This window comes from Vigna unguiculata, chromosome 8, assembly GCF_004118075.2.
Source record: "Vigna unguiculata cultivar IT97K-499-35 chromosome 8, ASM411807v1, whole genome shotgun sequence".
NCBI lineage: Eukaryota > Viridiplantae > Streptophyta > Magnoliopsida > Fabales > Fabaceae > Vigna > Vigna unguiculata.
Window position 1 is genome coordinate 17,356,803 of NC_040286.1, and position 10,231 is coordinate 17,367,033.

Genomic DNA, 10,231 nt, shown 5'->3' on the forward strand with positions numbered 1-10,231 from the left:
TTAAGGTTATTATTGAAGTGAAGTACTAAATATTTAAAGATTATCAACAATATCAATTAGGTTAAATTACTTTTTGGTCTCTTTATTTGTCAAGAAATTTCAGTTTGGTCCTCAAGTTTTTCGTTGTCTCAATTTGGTTCTCATTTTCTTAAATATGATTCAATTTGTTCTTTACCGTTAGTGACCAGATGGTGTTAAAGTCAACGTCACGTGTCAATTTCTGATTTTTTTTAATTTCTTGAATTTTTTTAAAATTTTTTTTAATTTTTTACACATGTCACTTCATAGTTGTGTCACGTGTCAAAGTGACTCAATTTGGTCCCTATATTTGTTTTTAGTTTCAATTTAGTCCCAATTTTTGTAAGAATGAAGTAATATTTTTCTTTCTTAAATTGACACTAAATTTACTTTTTTATAAATCTTATGGTGATATTTTTACTAAAATTAACGTTTTTATTAAATATTTCTATAAATATTTTAAATTAACTTTAAATTCTATACAAAACATTAGACTTTGGTTTTGTTTTGAACTTGAAATGTAGTTCCTAAACTTATGTGTGACAAGTTATTTGATTTTTAATCTTCACTAAGTTTGTATAATATGATACACTTGATGCCTTTATATATGATGACAAAATTGTTAATTTTTTAAATTAAGATTCGGGTTTAACTTTGTTTAATAATAAAACTAAAAAAAAAACTTGTTTAAAAATATTTCTACAAATATTTAATAAAACGTCAATTTTATTAAGAATATCATCATAAGTTGTATACAAAGATTAAATTGAGTGTCAATCTAAGGAGGGACAATATTGCTTCATTTTTACAAAAATTGGGACTAAATTGAAACTAAAAACAAATATAGGGACCAAATTGAGTCATTTTGACACGTGGCACAATTGTGAAGTGACACGTGAAAAAATTAAAAATTAAAAAAATTAAAGAAAATGAAAAAAAAAACAGAAATTGACATGTGGCGTTGACATTAACACCGTCTGGTCAAAATTAACGGCAATGACCAAATTGAATCCTTTTTAAGAAAATAAGGACCAAATTGAGATAACGAAAAACTTAATAACTAAACTAAAATATTTTGACAAATAGAGGGACCGAAAGAGTAATTTAACCTATCAATTATCTATCAAGTTGGTTATTCCGATTACAATCAGAAGAATATTTGAAGAATATCTAAAAAATGTTGAGTTTTAAAAGATTAAAAGCACCGGATCAAGTATACAAAGTTGTATGTCCAGTCGTAAATAAAAGGCGCTTGGCAAAGATGAAAAACAACATCCTTTTTTGGGAACCTCCCATTTAGGGGAGAGAGAAAAAAATAAAGACACTTAATCTAAAAACACTTTGATGGTAGAAGCGCATTCCATTTAATATATGTAGAAATAACTAATTCCCTCATTAATGGGGTTGGGCATAATGTATTTTTAATTCTTTGTGATTTACCATTCAATCTAATTCTTCTCTATAACCCGTTGTGTTATATTCTTGTTAACTACATAATCTAAATATGTTGCACATGCGAGAGTACCTATTGTTCCAAAAGATAGTTTGGGTAAACATGATTATGATCTTTAACTGCATATTCTAGATATGGTGCATAGTTGAGAGTACTTACTTATCCAAAAAATAGTTTGGGAAACTTGAATAGGATAGAACAACTAATGTATTTCACATGCTAGATATAGATGTAGACATTGGTATTTCATAACATCATAATATTGTTCGTTAATGTGAACTTAATAATAAAAATTGCTAGACATAAAATTTTTATTATTCAAGTTTAAACTTGTTTGCGACAAAATCTAGACTTATTACAAAAGGTGGGATTTGGTGCACTTGCCAATTTCGTAATAGGGCTAGAAGAGTCTAGGCAGGTAGCCAAGATTTATTGCTTAGAACTAATGGTAGGTGCAAAAGTCTTTAATCTCTGATTCAACACACATGTCTTTCAGAAGTAGGTCATATTTTAATGAATAAATGCATTTTGATAAATGATTATGTGCATTGTTGAATGTGTATGGTCTGAAGAATAAAGTTAAGTTTATTGTCCTATACATGCTTATATGTACAAGTTGACTTATGAAATTGACTTATCCTGTATTTTGTGTTTGTGATTGTTTTTGTTATGAATGTGTGATACATAGAATAAACAATAGTGTAGGTGGAGATTCACATCGATGAGGAAGATGAATGTTGCCTTGACTATAGAGAAAATATATACTTTTTTTTGTTATACTCCTCCGTACTATCCTTCTTATTAATGAATTTTATTTTAAAAAATTGTAATTCATGAGCAACGTAACTATTTTAATACATGTAAAATTGTCTCTAATTGTATGACAACTAATAAACATGTTAGATGATACATCATTGACGACTAGTTAGACGACTATTAATAATAAAACTCTATGAAAGGTAACGGTTTTACACTAAAAATTGATTTGATTAGAAAATTATTTTTAAGGTGTCACTTAGATCGAATGAATTATTATAAAATAAACTACTTTTTCTTTGTATTTTACGAGATTTTGAACCTAATTATCATTGCAAATTGCTTTTTAAAATATAAAGGTTTTTTTTTTATTATACACTAACACTCTATTCAAACCTTTTTTCTTTTGTATATTTCACATACTTATAATAATTTATAAAGATATTAAAAAAATTGTGAAATCTTCCTTCACTACTCATAATTTCGAAGTGCATTTATTTCAAAGGACCAAATAAAGTATATCTGTGATTTCGAAGGTGGAAAACATGGTTGTCAATTAAATCAGTTCTTCAGGTAAAGTTATTAAATAACGAATTTAAAAATAATATTCGACAAAGACTTCATGGCCCAATGGATAAGGCGCTGGTCTACGGAACCAGAGATTCTGGGTTCGATCCCCAGTGAAGTCGTTTGGAACTTTTTATGTTATTCTCTAAAATGTGTTTCGTGCTAATATCGAAATTGTTTACGCTCAAAAATTTAAGACTAAAAATAATTGTATTTTTAATTTTAGGTAGCATGAAAATAATTAACACAATTTATATTTAATAATACTAAAAGTGGGTATTACGTTTACCTTAATAAAGTACATATCATCACATCACTTTATACCAATGACTATAAAGTCGGATTTGTAATGAACTGATTCAAAGTTTAATTGAAAAAATAAGCTAACAAGTGTTAATAAAATGATAAAAACTAACCGATATGTTACATAAAATAATATCATTATTTTATAATACTAAAAGTTAAAATATATAAAAGCTTATAATATTTTTTTAATATTAACAATTAAAATAAAGCACTTGTTCATGAGTTTATAACATTTAAAATACACATACATAATTAAATACAATGTATCTTTTTTAGAATAAATCAAATATATATTAATACTTAGGTTTATGTTTTAAGAAAATAGTTAACCCTGTTAATTAAAAATAACAAGTTTGCATCTAGAATAAAAAATGATAAATTGGTATAGTACAAAATCATAAAAAGAAATTAGATATAAAATATTGTAAATAAATAAATTATATAATTAATAAGATAGAAAATTAATACTGTTACTGGCGTTTTTTTATTTATCTTACAAAATTAAATTAAATATAAAACAAAGACATTTAGAAAAATATTATTTTCAAACAAGTTTTCTAAATCGATTTGAGATGAGTTATTGTATTGTCATAAATAGATGTCTTTATTTTTATTTTACATTAGGTATTTAACTTTAGGATTTTCGTATTTAGTCATCTTATTTAGATATTTGCATATATGTTGAGATGTAATATTGATCAGTGTTGGGTTATATATGTTTTTTTATATATGATTGTAGTTATTGAGAAATTGTGATTTTAGATATATGACATTAATCTTATACATATAAAACATTTGACACCACTTTTACTAAAAAATCTAAAGACAATGGTGTTATGCGTCTTTATTCTTATATAATGTTTAATTTTATCTATTCTATCAATATGAGACTTTTTGACTCATATTTGAACTATTCTCAACAGATAGAAAAAAACTTTTAAAGATTTTTTTAGATAAGTAATTATAATTTAAGCAGAAAAAACAAGGGTTCATTATTTTTCGCATCATATATTTTATAGTTTGTGTCTTTTATACCCTTAAATAAGCCCATGAGAATATTTGAAATTTTTTTCGAACTAGTAAAAATTAGAATCAAATTGTGTGTTCGTATTTATCTTTTAAAAATCTTTCTGAAAAAAGATTTCTCTTCATTATTCAACCCCTCCTTTGTAAACAGTAAAATTTAACTGATTTTATTTTGTTTGATAATGTATTTAACAATAAAGTTTAAAACATAATTTTGTAAATACTATATCTCCATAGATGCGAGTGTTCTGATTAATTGAACAGATGCATAACTGCTTATATGTCTTCTTGTGATAGAGAAATGATATATTAACCCACCGATTTTGACCTCTTTTTTACCCACTTACATACTTACATAGTAGCTGAAATGTAATTTGTCTTTTTCATTTATAATTACTTTAGAATGGCTGATGTGGTCAATGAAATACGCGGGATCAGAAAATAAAAATAAAAATAAAGGGCGCGTGATAAATTTGAAAGAGGAACTAGGTTTTGTTTCCTTTATTGCTTGTTCGTTCTTCGATGGCTTTCTTCCTTTGTCATGGTTGAAGCCTCACGACTGAAATTACTGAAAAATTTTGTTTCCTTAGAGGACCGTTTGAAAGAAGAAAGTTTTATCGTCGACCTTTTGTGTGTTTGCATTTGTTTTTACTCTTTCTTTTTTGCTCACTGCTCACCCATAGAAAGCATTTAAATTTTCCGTTTGGTTGCAAAACGTGAAGATAGAAAGCATTTAAATTTTCCATTTGTTTTCTCTCCTTCGTTGTTCAACGCTTACCCAGCTTACCCACTGAAAACACTCCAAGTTTTTCCTTTTGGCAAAAATGTGAACTGGATTTTGATGGAGGTGAGTTTCTGAAGTGTGGGTAGTTGAATTTCAGTATAATGGATTTTGTTTATTTATTTTTAATTTTATATAATGTGGGTATAAGGAATTTGGGCTTAACAATGTTTATGATTTTTTTTTGTTGGTTCAACATAGTGTGAGATTGGAGAAGTACAAGAGAGATTCATATTCATTGCAGAGGGAAGGAGAAAACATGCAAGCCGTGTGGAGCCCTGATGCCAAATTAATTGTTATTCTTGTAAGTTTGTTAGTCCTTTGATGCATGATTGGATATATTCTATGAATGACCAACTTTACATTCTAAGTAGAAATTTTCAAGTCATATTCATGTTCCTTATACATATATATTTTCCATTTGCAGACATGTATCTTCTTTCTTCATATTTTAAAAGTCCATTTGTCAGATAAAAGAATACACACTGGTGGTAGACAACCCTCTGCTTTATGCTTAGTTATCATTTCTCTTGTGCTCACAGAACAAGTTCCTTTTGCAGTAAAGGATTTATCTTTGTTAGTTTCGTGCTCGTTTCTATTTTATAATTTTCTTCATCTATATGAGATGCATCAATTTGATTGAATAAAACTATTAATTTCCTACCGGTGTGATTTGTGGAATGTGAATTGAATAAGCTTTTTTTCTTAATAATTAAAAATTGTATATTGTCCATTTTATACAACCAACAAAGGTATGTTAATTAGTTTGTGATAGTTCAAATCAGCGGTGGATCTTGACCAAAATTTCTGGGAGAGTCAAAATAATATACTTAAAATTTATATATTTAATATTACTGTCACTAATTCAATAAAAATGAATATATAATTTAGTATAGCTATAACTATAAAAAAAATGACACATATCTAAAGATTATCTATCATTTTTTTATATTCTAGAACTTATAACTACATTTTTCAGCTATTATTTTTCCAATATAAATAACCATATTATCTACAAAATATTCATTTTGCCTTTTATTAATGTGTACATATCGATTCAAAAGTCATCACAAGCATTTCATTTCATTGTTATGCGATGAGTAATGATATTGTCCTATTTTGATCTTCACTTTTCTTTTATCAATTTAAAAAAAATGAATTTATTCTTTTATTTTTCATCAATATACTTATTTAAAAAATAAATTTAATACTAATTTTTTTATCATAATCTAATCAAACATTAAGAGACATAACTACTACAAAAAATTATGATAATCAAGTACACTTAAAAATTGTCTATAAAAAAATCACATAATATATTACTTACTCTTCTATATTCATAAAAAATAAATAATATACAAAATGTCATAAGATAACGGCTATTTCATTACCAAGTGAGACAAGAGAAAGTTATCTTTTTTTTTTCTTTAAAAATAAAAGAAAAGATTAAAAAATGAGGATAAAAATAATGAGTTTCTGTTTAACTTGTTTTTTTTCTTCAATAATAAAACTAATTAGGTAAAAGTGAGAGATGGGTACAACATATGAAAAACTCAGAAGAGAGAAAATGAAAATTATCTTAATAATTTTTTTTCTTTATTATATTTAATTTTATATTTTATTATTTATTAACATTAAATATTATACTTTAAAAAAATACATAACTTAATTTTTATTAAATTTTTAATATATTATTACCTAACTTAAAAAGATAAACATCATTTAAAAAATTTAATAATATATATATATATATATATATATATATATATAAATTAAAAAATTTTAAACATGTAATTTAAAATAAATTGAAAAAATAAAAAAATTGAAAAATATTTGGGAGGCTGTGGCTCCCGCCAGCTCCTAAAGAGCTCCGCCACCGGTTCAAATTGAGTATAATGTCTCACCGATGGAAGGGTAAAATGTAATGTCTCACTATTGGATGCCCAACATAGTCCCCAACATAGTCTTTCAAATTTGACTGTTTGAATACACATTAATTCTCTAATTGTAGGATAGATTGAATGACCTAATCAACTTTTCTTTTAATTATGTATGTTTGAGAGGTGCTGTGAAAAATATTCATGCTTTAGTTAGGTGGCTTAAGGCAAATGGTTCAGCCAAGGGTTCTACCTATTCTTGTGTTGTCAAGATAAAAAATAGGTGAAACCAGTAAAAAGGGTGGAGTAGTTGTGTGAAAAATCGTTGTTCTTATGTGGCATTATATGCTACCAGAGGTGTGGTTTCTTGCATATATTTGCTATGAAAACAAAAGACATTCATAGGTCTCTCTTGTATCTCCTACTATTTCATGATGTTATTTTTTAGTACTTGTTCTATTAAATATGTGTGGCAGAAGCTTTAGAAAAAAGGATATATGTTTTTTCATTTAAAACTATAATATTATTACAATGAGAGTCTTAGAAGAAACAATAAAGAGACTTACACTATTATATGTGATGAGCTGCAGCATGCCAGTGCATAAAATTGTAATTGGAATATGACTACACATTGCATACATATATATAATGAAAACAAAATAAAGTTATAATTATTCCCTAGATTGCAACTTAGGTACTGTCTTGTCTATGTATTTATTATTGAATATTAAAGAAATATTTTTTTGAAGTCTTATAATGATTACATGCTCCGGGAAGAAACTAAATTGGGTTTATTGTGAAGAAAAAAAGACTATTAGTATAAATATTTGTTATAATGCATATAAGAACATTTTACTTTTTTTCTAGCCTTTTTCTTACTGACTTGTATATTTGTGATTTTAGTTGTATTTACTAATAAGTTTTTGTTCTTTTTGTTTTTTTTTTTTACAGGTAAGTGATTTTTCAAGTGTTCCTAATACTTCAATTGAAGGAAGAAAATCATCGGTAACTAACAACCCTTAGTATATTTATCTATATTTATCTATATTTATTAGTGTTAGCTTGGGTACAATGTTACTTCTACTTGGTTTAAGAGAAAAATTGTATTTGAATTTTATTATATATGTTTGAATAGTCAATCACTAGTATGATTTTATATTTTGATTTTTAATTTTTAATAACCATTTTCAATATATAACATTATATAAAATCATTTGCTTTTGTTTGATTGCATGCTTGGGATTGACTATTTACTGTTATGAGAACTATGAGCATGATCACACGTACAAAATTTTACGAAAAAAAAAAGATAATTGTTCATAGAAAAACACTTATGTCTTTCACTAGTACTATGGTATTGAGTAAGCCTTTACAATGTGCTTTTGTGATAGTACTGAACGAATGAGTTGGCGAAGCAACAAATAAAAATTAATAACATATTGGAAGTGACCAATTAGTCTTATTGGAAATAATTGATTGAATAAGTACGATCATGTGTACAAAATCTTAATAAGTAAAAGATAGATGGTTATACACATAAAGACACTTACGTTTGTTATTGATACTATGGTGTGGTATGGAGGTAGCCTTTCAAATTTCCTTTTGTGGTATCAGTGGACGTTGAGTAGGTCAAACAACTAACAAAAATTAATAGCATATTGAGAGTAACTAATTAGTATTATTGGAAATACTGAATTGAATGAGCACAATCATGTGTACAAAATCTTACAAAGAAAAAGACTTATACTTGTACACAAAAAGACACTTACTATGGTATAAGGTATGGAGGTAGCTTTTCAAATGTGCTTTTGTGGTATCAGTGGACGTTGAGTTGGTCAAACAACTTATAAAAATTAATAGTATATTGCGAGTAACCAAAATTTGTGTTATTGGAAATACTCAATTTAATGAGGACGACCATGTGTACAAAATTTTATAAAGAAAAAGACAGATGTTTGTACATAGAAAGACACAAAAAGACACTTACTATGGTATGGAAGTAACCTTTCAAATATGCTTTTGTGGTATCAATGGACGTTGAGTTGGTCAAACAACTTATAAAAATTAACTAAGTAACCAAAATTAGTGTTATTAGAAATACTCAATTGAATGAGGATGACCATGTGTACAAAATCTTATAAAGAAAAAGATAAATGTTTGTACATAGAAAGACACAGAAAGACACTTACTATGGTATGAAAGTAGCCTTTCAAATATGCTTTTGTGGTATCAATGGACGTTGAGTTGGTCAAACAACATATAAAAATTAATAGTATATTGGAAGTAACCAAAATTAGTGTTATTGGAAATACTAAATTGAAGGAGGACGACCATATGTATAAAATCTTACATAGAAAAAGATAGATGTTTGTACATAGGAAGAGATCTACGTGTTTGTTACTGATACTGGACGTTGAGTTTGTCAGCCGACTAATACTTAATTGACAACCAACTAATACTTAATTGAATGAGTACAACCAATGTGTACAAAATCTTAAAGAAAAAAAGACAGATATTTATCCACAGAAAGACACTTACGTTTGTTACTTAAGTTCGTTAAGCAACTAATCAAGATTAATAGCGTATTGGGAGTAACCATTTAATGTTGTGAGAACACATACCATGACATGACATGTACATGTAAAAACAATTTTTTTTGTAAATGTTTATTTGTTTGTAAGTCAATGAGATCCCATTTTGGTAAAAAAAATTTAATGACAATGTTGATACCCATTGGATAAAAGACATTTGTACACATAAAGACAATTTATTTTTAAATGTCTTCCTTTCTTACCAATGTCTTTTAATTTTTTTCTAATTTCAGCCAATGGTTTCCTAAAAAATTCAATGATATGTTATTTTTACAAAATTTCATACTAATAAAGACACATAATTATACACATAAAGACAATTGATTTTGATAGTGTTCCTTTTTTATATAAGGTCTTTTAATTACAATTTAATTATATTTTTCTCATCACCTTTTCTGTATGCTTTGTGGATATTTATTTATGCATATAAAAAATTACATTAAATTGTATATTTTGACACTCAATCAGAACAATGAAAATAAGATCCTTGTTACGTTTTATCTGCGAAGCATTTATGTCCCTCTCAGCAATACACGACAATGTTGCACTGAGGATCATTCCAATTAAGCTACAATAAGAACCCCTTTATTGGATCTAGATATTGGTTTAGAGTTTCTTTCAAGCAGGTTGAAAGAAAAGAACTGAACTTGAATCACCACAATTATTCATTCAGAGGGAAACATTTTAAGAATAGAAGAAGAAAAAAGACATGCAAACCCAAGTTAAAACATAAAAAACTCAAGTTAGAGGGAGTGCGGCCATGTTGTTGCAAGGCAAGAAACTCATTCACTTCCTTCTCTCACATACTTATAGTCTCGGATGCCTTTATTCTCCTACCTACAAAAAATAAACAAAT

The 10,231-nt window shown here is 26.8% G+C and overlaps 1 long non-coding RNA gene and 1 other non-coding gene across 2 annotated transcripts; both read left to right on the top strand.

Annotated features, from left to right (window-relative positions):
• The first annotated feature begins 2,843 nt into the window (after window positions 1-2,843).
• Window positions 2,844-2,916, top strand: TRNAR-ACG. The gene has a single exon. It is a non-coding gene; the product is annotated as a tRNA-Arg (tRNA).
• A 1,712-nt stretch (window positions 2,917-4,628) lies between these two features.
• On the top strand, window positions 4,629-5,526 carry LOC114193044. The gene is made up of 3 exons (XR_003606210.1): window positions 4,629-4,973; window positions 5,109-5,211; window positions 5,335-5,526. It is a non-coding gene; the product is annotated as an uncharacterized LOC114193044 (long non-coding RNA).
• Window positions 5,527-10,231: the final 4,705 nt, after the last annotated feature.